The sequence below is a fragment of the Psammomys obesus genome, unplaced genomic scaffold (assembly GCF_907164565.1).
Source record: "Psammomys obesus unplaced genomic scaffold, mPsaObe1.curated_primary_1811, whole genome shotgun sequence".
In the NCBI taxonomy this organism is placed as follows: Eukaryota; Metazoa; Chordata; class Mammalia; order Rodentia; family Muridae; genus Psammomys; species Psammomys obesus.
Genome location: NW_026585626.1, coordinates 11,915,193 through 11,928,182, shown reverse-complemented (window position 1 = coordinate 11,928,182; position 12,990 = coordinate 11,915,193).

Genomic DNA, 12,990 nt, shown 5'->3' with positions numbered 1-12,990 from the left:
TCTTTCTTTCTTTCTTTCTTTCTTTCTTTCTTTCTTTCTTTCTTTCTTTCTTTCTTTCTTTCTTTCTTTCTTTTTCTTTCGAACTGGTTTTACGTAGCCCAGGCTGGCTTTGAACTTGCCATGTAATAAGGGTGACCTTGAACTTCTCATGTTCCTGGAATTGCAGGTGTGTTCCACGTACCCGGATCCTATCCTTTGTTCTTGACTATCTTCCTATGTAGCCATGGCTGGCCTTAAACTCATGATCCTCCTGTCTCAGTCTCATGAGTATGTTTTCATGCCAGGCTATGGTGAGTCAGATAAAATCTTGGCAACTTACAATGATCTGATGTTGCTGCCGGTTATAGGGTAACTGGAACTTACAGTTAAGCTGTATCTGGTGCTACAGAGTTTGAATCTACCGGGGAAGATCAAAGACTCAATTTAGATTGTAATTAGCTTATTTTTTTATGGAAGGTGCAGCTGACCTTAGTTCCCATGGCTAGATTGGGAACTTCGGCACAGTTACATGGGGAGGGGCGTTTAAAGGCAGATCACAGTTACTTTCTTCTGTGGAATTTACAGCTGCATGAGGATCTGCCTCACTCCCCTATTCATAGCAACAAATGGAGTTTACAGAAACGAGAGCAAGTGTTTAACCGTTTCATAATTTCTTACAATTTTGTAGAGCACCCAAGGATTCAGCGTTGCTAGGAGCTTGTCTTTTAGGCATTTAGAATGGGTGCCTAGCACAAAATGGAGTTTTCCTTAGCTGTCACACTGGCAGTGCCTAGAAGCTCTTTCTGTCGGTTGGAGAACTGTTTGCTGTTGGCTGGCAGATGTCTGGCCAGAAATTCCTCCATGCCTCCTGGGTTGTTTACTAATATCCTATCAATTACAAGTTTCTTTGGTGAAGGCTAGTATCTTTGTATCTTTGCTCTTGCTGATGTCTTATGTTTGCAGATGCAAGTTTGAAGAAACAGTCTTTGACCTCTGAATCAAGCTAACATGAACTGCAGCCATATTTGACCAATGGCCTGATGAAAATTAGCCTCCGTGCACTCTTGGACTACCGATGTGAGACACTTTTTTTTTTTTTGGGGGTGTGTATGTTTTTTTTTTAATTTAATTTTTTTTATTATTAGTTACATTTTATTAACTCTGTATCCCAGCTGTATCCCGCTCCCTCATTCCCTCCCAAACCTTCCTTTCCTCCCTCTTCTCCCTGCCCCTTTCCAAGTCCACTGATGGGGGGACCTCCTCCCCTTTCATCTGACCCTATTTTATCAGGTATCAGAATAATCTTTTCTAGATCCCACCATTTGCCTGCAAATTTCATGATTTCCTCGTTTTTGATTGCTGAGTAGTATTTCATTGTATAAAAATACCACAATTTCTGTATCCATTCCTCCATTGAGGGACATCTGGGTTGTTTCCAGGTTCTGGCTATTACAAATAAAGCTGCTATAAACATGGTTGAGCAAGTATCCCTTTTGTGTACTTGAACAAACTTTGGGTATATACCTAGCAGTGGTATAGCTGGATCTTAAGGAAGCACTATTCCTAATTGTCTGAGAAAGCACCAGATTGACTTTCAAAGTGGTTGTACCAGTTTACATTCCCACCAGCAATGGAGGAGGGTTTCCCTTTCTCCACAACCTCTCCAGCATGTGTTCTCACTTGAGTTATTCATCTTAGTCATTCTGATAGCTGTAAGATGAAATCTCAGGGTCATTTTGATTTGCATCTCCCTGATGGCTAAGGATGTTGAGTGTCTCTTTAAGTGTTTCTCTGCCATTCTATATTCCTCTACAGAGAATTCTCAGTTTAGCTCTGTACCCCATTTTTTAATTGAGTTACTTGATTCATTGCTTTTTAACTTCTTTAGTTCTTTATATATATTGGATATCAGCCCTCTGTCAGATATAGGGTTGGTGAAGATCCTTTCCCAGTCTGTTGGCTGTCGTTTTGTTCTGACAACAGGAGAGACTTTTTTTTTTTTTTTTTTTTTTAATGAGTGCATACTGACTTAGGCTGTGACAAGGCATATAGTGCTAGCAATTTGATTTTTTTTTTCTAACAGAATATGAACATCTTGTGACTCCTGCTTTTTGCCTTTGAATTAATAAAGAAAAGAAAACCACAACTTCAATCAAGCTTTATGCCTCAATGATTTCTAACTCATCATTCAGTTCTTTTCCTACTATTTTCTGCAATGATACATTCTTTTCAAATTGTATTTATTCTGATACATAGCGCTGATTTCTTGATTTTAATTGTAGCCAATCACAGTCTCCAGCATGACACATTCTGCTAGTTCCATGCTTCACTTATTCTAACTGCAGAATAGTAATAATTTTGGTTCAATAATCAGACCCCTCCTGGGAGCAAACTGGGAGTATTGGATGTGAATAATACATCTGCTATTCTCTGGGTTTATGACTTTGAAAAGACATTTAACCTTAAAAGCTGTGACCTTTCAAAATGGAGATAACACTATTTAATCAATTTTAAAGTTTGTTTTGATGTTTGGAGGAAGGTGTGTTAAGCACCCAGCATTGTTTTAGCTCAATACAATTTAATCAGAAGAGATCCTGTAGGCAGCACTGTGTTTTCTGTTTGTTAATGCAGCCCCTGACTTCTTGGCTCTCTTTTATCCCTATCATTCTTATTTTATTAGCAGATGTCTGTTGATGAGTCAGATAAATTTGACCATTCTCACTGTTTTACTGCTCGACTTGTCCTAGGTTTTAAAATCAACTTTTTATTTTAGTATATACTTTTTGTTACTATTTAATTTTTTATTCCATTTATTTGTTATTTATTTGTGTGTGTGTGTGTGTGTGTGTCTGTGTGTGTCTATGTGTGTGTGTGTGTATACCTGTCTGAATGTTAGAGGACAGCTTGGGGAGTCATTTCTCTCTTTCCATGACTATAGGTCATAGATATTAAACTCAAATCACTAGTTTTGGCATCTAATGCCTTTACTCTCTGAGACATTTCACTGACCCCCAAATTAATATTTTAATGGATTTAAACAAAAGGCAAATAGGGTTAGAGATGTAGTTTGGTTGCTAGGTTCACATACTTATTTTTGAGACAGAATTTCAGGCAGCTCAGGCTGACTTTCAATCTGTTATGCAGCCAAGCCTGACCCGAACCTCTGCGCTTTCTGCCTCCACCTCTTTTAAAACTACTTATTATTTATTTTATGTATGTCTGTGTTGCATACTCATTTAGTGCCCTCAGAAGTCAGAAGAGGGCATCAGAGCCCCTGAAACTGGAGTTACAGGGAGTTGTGGGCTGCCATGCGGGCACTGGGAACTGAACCTAGGTCCTCTGCAAGAGCAGCCAGTACTCTTACATGCTGAACCATCTTTCAAGCTTGCCTATCCATTTCTTAAGTAGTAGTTCAAAATCTAATTTTGCACTGTATTTCCAGAGGAAAATCATATGTGTTTTTTTTCCTGTGAACTTACTTAGTTCCTCCTGTACCTTCACAAGATGATCCTTCTGTAAGTGATCTTCTCTCCATAGTACAATTTTCCTGAGGACATAGTATAAATGAGACCGATCTAGCCCATTATTCATATTATTGTAGTTTGTAAAAAAATTGTGGGATAATTAAGAGAAAATATTCTGATTAAACAGAAATAATCTCAGAGGACTGGAAGAATAAAGAATTTATTCATATCAATCTCCGCTAAGCTATTTATTAACCTGCATAAAACTTAAGTGTAAAAGTAGTTAAACCTTCTCTTTTCTTCCATGTGTACACTGGGGAATTGGTGATTACTTCTGAATTTAAGAATTTTTTAGTATCAGCAGACATTTAGAGAGTCCTTAGCCAAGTGAAGAGTTGAGAAGGAAGGAAATGTCACATGGAGGCAAATAAAGATGAGACCTGACAAAGCAGATACTTGTCTCTGGCAACCTTGACAATGGCTGCTCTGATGCCTACAGAGGCAGTCACTGTTCCAAGCAAATAGGCAAACGAAAGATAATTTGTGTTCAGAGAAAGTAAGAAAGTAAGCACAGAACAAACTCAATACACTTTTGAGAGGGAATACAATGGCTCCCATATGTTTTTCCAGAAGTGTTAGAGTCTGCTTGGTGTGGGAAGGAATCTGAACACCAGGGAGAAGGAAGTTGTAATATGGGAATTCCAGAAGAGTATGGGGATGGGAAAAGGTACTGGGCTGCAAGGGATAGAGACAGAGGAGGCAGATGGTATCAAACACTCACCATCTGAGAGCGGGTAAAAATGAGAGTAAAAGAGCATGAGGAAGAAATGCATGTCTCAGTGGGTAGCATTTTGCCCAGAAAAATGAAACAGACTTTCAGACCTCTCCTGTTTGTGATCATGCAGATGGCCACCCAGTTTTGGTTGTTTATTTTTTTCTTCTTATTTTTTGAGACAAGATCTTTTGTAGCCCAGGTTGGCCATGAACTAGATGTATAGCCAAGGATAACCTAAAACCCCTATTCCCCCGGCTTCTGTCTCTCAAGTGCCAGCATTACAGATTTGAGCCACCATGCCCATTTCATTTATTTTCTTCACAGGCATCTATTAGATTTGAAGAAGTGATTTTTTTAGGGATGGCATTTTGCCTGCAGATGGTAGAAAGGAGGGTCAAAGGAACTAAGTTTATACAAAGGACGGTACTGAAGTGATGTTCCGTGGAGACAAAGATGGGTAAGGAGAAAATTAGTAAGATGACACTGAGTGGAGTGGCTGTGGGCCATCCCAGTGAAGCAGAACAGTTTGAAGAAGGACTATGAGATAAATAAAAGCTAAAAAGAAAGTCATTTGACTAAAGACCTTGCAAATAAGTTTCTGGGGGTGGAATTGTTGTTAATTATTACAACCAATAGTTGATGGTCATTACACCATTTTAGACATGACAAGGAGATGAATTCATGAAGTATTGATGGATTTTGATATGACCCAATCAACTATTGCCAGGAGAGAGATTAGGAAGGGGAGAGATGGAGAAAAGGAGATGGAAAATGGGGGAGAGAGAGAAGGGGAGAAAGTAATAAAGGGAGGGAAGAGAGGGATGAGAGGGAAAATGGTGGAGAGAAGGAGGAAGGAGAGGGAGAGACAGATATCCGGACCCAGAATTCATATTAAATTAAAATTATGATGAAATATAATATAAGTTTAGAAAATGCATGTACATAAGTTTTGTTGTGTAATATGCAACCCCCTCACCCACAGATAAATTTCTCGACTAGCTGAATATTAAAATAACTGCCAACTCCAAAACATTTAATCCACAGATAGAATTACTATAGGTTTCCTTATTGTCCCTCACTTTCTCCTCCCATCACTGCCTGCCTCTGTCTCTCCCTGCTTCCTTCTATATGTATGTCTATGTGACTAATTAGTACTTATCTATTTTGGTTACATATCCTTTTTTTAAAATTTACTTCTCTGAATGGAGGGCCAAAGAGAATTGTTTCTCCATTTCTAACAGTAGAGGGCACCGTAGCATTTCCAAACTTACCTGTCAACCTTAGCTGACTGTACAGAATGGATGCAGTCAGCTCAATTTTGCTTTTGATAAAAAGAGAATGATTAAACTGGAGGAAGGAGACCACTTCATACTGCCTTAGGAAAATACAGAGTGATCCATGAAATTTACTTAAACATTATTTATTGATAGTAATTAGTGTGGAAATAAACATTTCAAACAAGATAGAACATGGGAACCATATTATATTTTTAAAATTTGGACAGGGTACACCTATGTAGCTGGGGTAGGCTTGGAATTCATTGTGTAGACCAGGATGGCCTTGAGCTCACAATTCATCTGCATCAGTTTTCTTAGTGCTGGGAAATAATGTTGCTAAAGCATTTGGGACAGCCTTATTAATTAAAATACATCCAATTGGCAAAACTTCCAAGAAGCTGGTGTTTCTTAGCTCAGGTGAATAAACAAGGAGTTTTAAAAAATAACATTCTAAGAAAAATGGGAAACTTGCCAGAAATGTTACATGGGACAGTGAAGGATAGTTTCATTTTATGTAATAATCACTCATGAAAAACCACTGTGTCAGGCAAGAAGAGCTGGGCTAGTTAAAGGTTAACACTCCAGTCATAAACTAGAAGGGCATTTTTTCTCTGATGAAACATTTACAATAATAAACCTGTAAAAAATAATGGGATCTATTTAAAGCTCATTTATTTCCCAGCTAAGTGGCAATTTCCCATCACTCAAAATGCTAATATTTCCCCCTGAAGCCCTAGGGGTAAGCCAACTTATGTATGTTCATTAAAAAAAAAAACTGGTTAAAATAAGCAGGTGATTCTGTTTTAATAATATCTATCCCATCAGCAATAAGACAGTCTCAGTTGGAAATAAATACATCAACAAACAGATTTTCCTTAAAGCACACAGGGTCTCATATCATTCCCAAATTAGCAAATTAGCATGATGCTATTGGAAGAGCTAATTAAAACGTGTGTTTAGAGTGGAGAATGTTTCCTTGGAGTCACCTGGAGCTCAGCTTGTTTCCCACCTGTCACCTCGCTGCCAGACCCCTCTACTGTGGTCAGGGTGAAGAGCTGTGTTCTGCTTTGGAGAACTCTGATGCCACATCAATATGAAACTCATCAGTTACATTTATCTTGTAAACCTGGCATTCCCCGTCGCTAGCTGTATTACTAAGGGTTCACTGGAGGCACAGAACTAATGGGGTGGAAAAAGGCATGTAAGAATGTATTGTCATTCTTATTAAAGTAGCAACATCATTTGGGTCACACGGGAGAGGGCGGGAATTCTGTAGCTGCTTGGTCTTGAGGCTGGGTGCCTCAGCGGTTGGAAGAGTCCCACAGTAGTTCTCTTTCACTGGGGAGGCTGACTACCTGGAAGTCTTTCAGTCTACTAGGCTGGTTGCTTCAGCAGTTCCAATCTGTGTCCCAACCCTAACAAATTGCTGCTCCTTTGTCCACAAGGAAAGTGTGAACGTGCTAGTTCTGATAGCAGTGAAGGAATTGTCCCATCAGCAACAGGGCAAATTAACTCAAGAGGAGAGGCCAAGCCAACAAAAAGATGAGATGATCTTTCCTCCATTACGTTCTTCTGTTATCTGGACTGCTGCCATAAGGTACACTCATATAGGCCTGAGTGTTCCAAAGTCTCTCACTCTCTGCACATTGTCCATTTGAGGGTCTCCATATTAGTTCCCATCTATTACAAGAGGAAGCTTCTCTGGTGATGGCTGAGTGAGGCATTGATCTGTGGATACAGTAGAATGTCATTAGGAGCCATTTTATTCCTATACCTTCTGGCAGAATAATAATATTTGGTGTTTCCCTAGACCCATGGTCTATCTAGTCTCAGGTTCTTGGCCACTTTAGCAGTGTCATGTATGGGTTCTATCTGATGGAGTGGGCCCTTAATCCAGTCAGATGCTGGTGGCCACTACCACAACGTTAGTGCCACCATGCATGAGTATGTCATGCATGCAGATCACCACTGTAAATCTCAGGGTTTGCAGCTCCGCTGGTGTTTGCCTTTGTCTTTGGTAGCTGTCAGAGTGCCTTCTAGTACCACGAACACTACTTCGTAGAGGTAAAGTCTCTAGGTAGTCATCAGCTACGCTTCTCCACGTTCAGTCAGTTATGTGTATGTTGTCTTGAGCGATAGGGTCTTGCAATCAGTTTTTGGAGAGTACCCAATAGCCTTGGCAATAGACTGGATTGTCTGGGGGTTTCACTGGGGCTCCTTTGGCCAACAACTCAATTAGATGTAACTCATCCCTAGCACTGGAGGTTTCATTTGGTGACAGGAGATGTCCACTTGGGGCTCTGCCTTCCCTGTTATTTAGTTTAGTGCAAAGTGATAAATATGGATCTATTTGCATTTTTCTACATATAGATGAACACCAGTTTTTAAAGATGCTTTTTTTTTTTTTTCATTGTATGGGTTTGTCTTCTTTGTCAAAAATCAAGTGTCCGTAGGTGTGTGGGTTTATTTCTGGGTCTTCAATGTGATTCCATTGATCCATCAGTCTATTTCTATGCCAGTATCATGTTCCCCTGACTAGGGAAATCATTTAGAGACTGAATGTATGGGCTACATCTGAACAGGAGTTTTAGGTTCTCTCATGCATGGTCCTTGGTTGGGGTATCAGTCTCTGCAGGACCCCTGGGGCCCAGTTTTTTTTTTTTGTCTTTGTTGGTTTTCTTTTGGTGCTCTTGTCCCTTCCATGTCTTTCTATCTCCCCCCTCTTTCATAAAATTCCATGTCCTCTGCCCAAACTTTGGTTATGAGTCTCAGCCTTTGCTTTAATACCTTGATCAGTAGTCTTTCAGAGGTCCTCTGTGGTAGGCTTATTTCTTTATTTTTTAAACATAAATTTATTTTTATTATTTTTTCACTTTATATCCCAATTGTAGTCCCCTTCCTTGTCTTCTCCCGGTCATATCCTCCATCCCTCTTCCCCACTATTCCTCTCTCCTAGTCCTCAGAAATGGGGAGCCTTACTCCCTTATTATTTGACTGCTGCCTATCAAGTCTCATTAGGTTGGCCTGCATCCTATTCTTCTGTGGCCTGCTAAGCATCCACCACCCCAACGGGGGAAAGAGATCAAAGAGCAGGCAACAGAGTCCATTTCAGAGATTGCCCCTGTTCTACTTACTAGGGAACCCTCATGGAGACTGAGCTGCCTACTGGCTACATCTGAGCAGAGGGCTCTTAGGTCCTCTTCATGCATGGTCCTTGGTTGGTGCATCAGTCTCTGCAGGCCCCCATGGGTCCAAATTTGTTGGCTCTGTTGGTCTTCTTATAGAGCTCCTTTTTCCTTCTGGGTCCTTCTATTTTCCCACTGTTTCCTATGACTCCCTGCACTCTGCCCAAAGTTCGTCTGTGAGTCTTAGCTTCTGCTTTGATACCTGCTTAGTAGAGTCAGAGAATGTTTATGGTAGGCTCCCATCCTGTTCCCTCTCTTCAACTGCTTCTGGTGTCTGTTCTATTTGCCTTTCTGAATGAGAAGTAAGCATCCTCCCTAGGGTCCTCTTTGTTATTTAGCTTCTTTAGGTTTATGGATTATAGTATGTGTATCCTGTATTATGGCTAATATCCGCTTATATGTGAGTAGATTCCATGCCTGTCTTTCTGTGTCTGGGTTACCTCACTCAGGATGATCTTTTCTAGTCCCATACATTTGCCTGCAAATCTTATGATTTTCTTGCATTTAATAGCTGAGTAGTATTCCATTGTGTAAATGTGCCACAGTTTCTGTATCCATTCTTTGGTTGTGTCCATCTAGGTTGTTTCCAGATTTGGCTATTATAAATAAATCCCCTATGAATATAATTGAGCAAATGTCCTTGTCGTATTGTTGAGCATCTTTTGGATATGTGCTCAGGAGAGGTATATCTGAGGTCTTGAGGTAGCACTATTCCCAGTTTTCTGAGAAAGGGCCAGATTGATTTCTGAAGTGGTTGTACAAGTTTGATCTCCCACCACCAATGGAGGAGGGCTCCCCTTTCTCCACATCCTTGCCAGCATGTGCTGTCACTTGAATTTTTTATCTTAGCCATTCTGATGGGTGTAAGATGGAATCTCAGAGTAGTTTCAATTTGCATTTCTTTGATGACTAGGAATGTTGAAAATTTCTTTAAGTGTTTCTATGCCATTCGATATCCCTCTGTTCAGAATTCTCTTTTTAGTTCTGTACTCCATTTTAAAATTGGATTATTTGATTTGTTGGAATTTAATTTCTTGAATTCTTTATATATTATGGATATTATCCCTCTGTTGGATATAGGGTTGGTGAAGATCTTTTCCCAGTCTTTAGGCTGTCATTTTGTTCTGTTGACTGTGTCTGTTACTTTACAGAAGCTTTTCAGTTTCATGAGGTCACATTTATAAAGTGCTGACCTTAGAGTCTAAGCTGTTGGTGCTTTGTTCAGAAAGTTTCCTCCTGTGCCAATGAGATCAAGGCTCTTTCCCACTTTTTCTTCTGACAGGTTTAGTGTGTTTGGTTTTATGTTGAGGTCTTTGGTCCACTTGGACTTTATTTTAGTGTAGGGTGATGAATATGGATCTATTTGCATTTTTCTACATGTATTCATCCAGTTAGACCAGTACCATTTGTTGAAGATGCTATCTTTTTTTGTTGTATGGTTTTGTCTTCTTTGTCACAAATCATGTGTGTCCATTGGTGTGTGGGTTTATATCTGGGTCTTCAATGTGATTCTATTGATCAACCAGTTTTTTTCTGTGCCAGTACCATGAAGTTTTTATTACTCTATAATACAGCTTGAGATCAGGGATGGAGATAGCTCCTGAAGATCTTTTATTGTACAGGATTGTTTTAGCTATTTTGTTTTTCCATATGAAGTTGAGAATTGTTCTTTCAAAGTCTGTAAAGAATTGTGTTTGTAATTGAATAAATTATAATAAATTGTAATAAAAATAATAAAATAATACAAAAATTAAAAAACAGAAAAAGAATTGTGTTTGTATTTAGATTGGGATTGCATTGAATCTTAGATTGTTTTTGGTAAGATGGCCATTTTTACTATGTTAATCCTACCAACCCAAGAGCATGGGAGATCTTCCCATCTTCTGAATCTTCTTCAATTTCTTTCTTTAGACTTGAAGTTTTTTCATACAAGTCTTTCACTTGCTTGGTTAGGGTAACACCAAGATACTTTATGTTTTTTGTGACTATTGTGAAGGATGTGGTTTTCCTAATATCTTTGTCAGCCCCTTTGTCTTTTGTATATAGGAGGGCTAATGGTTTTTTTTTTTTTTTTTGAGTTAATTTTGTATCCAACCACTTTGCTGAAGGTGTTTATCAGTTGTTCGAGTGCCCTGTTAGAATTTTTGGGGTCAGTTATGTATACAATCATAACACCTGTGAATAGTGATACTATCCAACCACTTTTCTGAAGGTGTTTATCAGTTGTTCGAGTGCCCTGTTAGAATTTTTGGGGTCAGTTATGTATACAATCATAACATCTGTGAATAGTGATACTTTGACTTCTTCCTTTCCTATTTGTACCCCATTGATTTCCTTTAGTTGTCTTATTGCTCTGGCTAGGACTTCACACTGGGGCTTAGTGTTTCAACATAAAAACTTTAGAGGGAAATGACTTAGTTTATATAACTGTAATCTTTAAAAGAAATTTTGTACTGTAGACATATTATGGACAACTGCAACTGTAGACTAAGTAGTGAGTGCAAGCACCCATAAGTGATGTCCTTAGTGCATGACTATGCTGAGAACCCCAGTATCTTAGCCTCAAAGGAGTAGCAAAGCCTTACCTAGATGAAGCTCAAGAAAAATGGCAACACTTCTCTCCAGGATCTGACTGTTTATGAACAATTGATCAGTATATGCAAAGACTTAGCAACTACAGTTTTAATCTTTCCAGATGTTCACAGCTGGAGATTACATGTCTACAGACCTACTACTCCCCAGGCTAGTAAACCCCTCTCCTTTTTCTGTACTCAATAAACATAATGAGGCTTGGGTTTTGATGGTAGCAAAATCCTACCTGAGTCCATCTCATCCCAGATTTAGTGTCCACCTTTACTTGTCCATTTTTCATTCCCTTGCCATCTCTAGTCAGGGATCCAGGACTCAAGCTGTTTGGGTCATGGTGGGCTAATATACAAGACAGTTGTTATACATGTAAAATGTAAGGTAATATAGAGCATAGCGAGATTGGCTGGAAAGTCAATGTGAGTCTCACCCAGCTGAACCAGAAGTCTAGAAGTGAAAACAACACATGAGTTTCCCCCCACCCCCAGGTATCAAGGAGTTGTGAGAAGGAAGGATGGGCAGTGAGGGAAACATGCCACAGCGGATTTGTGGCATATTATTAGTAGCAGTGTAGTTTCAGAAGTTAACATGAGGGTTCCAGAATGATGTATAGAGATCTAAATGACCAGCATTACAAGATAGTGGCATTCATATCTTGATGGTAACTGTTCAACAGGAGAAAAATTAATGCCTGATACTGAAAATTTATCCAATATTATGGTTAGGTTATTTGACTCTTGAGGGCTTCTCTACCCCACTAGTTTCCAAATAATTGAGATAGAGACATGCCAGATTTATAAAAGCTTTAAAGCACAGTAACTGGGCAGGTATCAACTTTCTACGCTATTTTGCTATTTCTCAGCTATACCTCCCATATTACTTGCCTTAATCATTCCTGTCTGGGCTGCTTCTATCCTATCAGTCCATGTGCTCATGGTCTTTACTGTCCCATGGCAACTTCCTTCTCTCCAGCTTCCTCTCCTCTTGCTATGTCTTCCACTTCTTTTCTCTTCCTCTCTTCTTCATGGTCCCTCTTAGACCCCAAGCCTGGGAACCTAAGCTCTGTTTACCTCTTTTCTGCCCAGTTACAGGATCAGCAACTCTATTAACCATCAACTTTAGCCTAGGTTAAAGTTTAACCTAAGGACAGCCTACGTGAGAATGTGCTTGTGTGGGCAGCAACCAGATCTTGGGGACCAGTAATTAGCATTAGAATTCATAATGCCAGACCAACCTCCAACAACCCAACCTCCCATGGTTAATGTGATCATGGATGTTAGAAGAGAATCTGGTACCATCACTTTACAAAACCAGCACAGTTCCTAACAACATTCTAAATACTTGTCCTTATTCCCACAAATAAGTATAATTCTCACCCTTTACCAAAGGAACTTCTCTTCGCAGCAGGTGGAAACCATTACAGAAAGCTACAACTCATCAAATGCAGAGAACAACTGGACATGGGTGCCCATGATTAGTGGACACCAACAAATACAGCTACAATACAGTAAAATCCTATAGCCTTCCCCTAAGGCTCACGGAACATTGTGAAAAAGGTGGCAGAAAGATTTTAAGAGCCACAATCTGCTGTGAGATTGTGTCTTCCAGAAAAGATAGAAATGGCATGGATGCTTCACAGGGATAGCTCTACAATATGACTGCTCACACAAAACCAGAACAAGGACATCACCAATAGACATGGTAACCTGGAAGGAGAGAATATT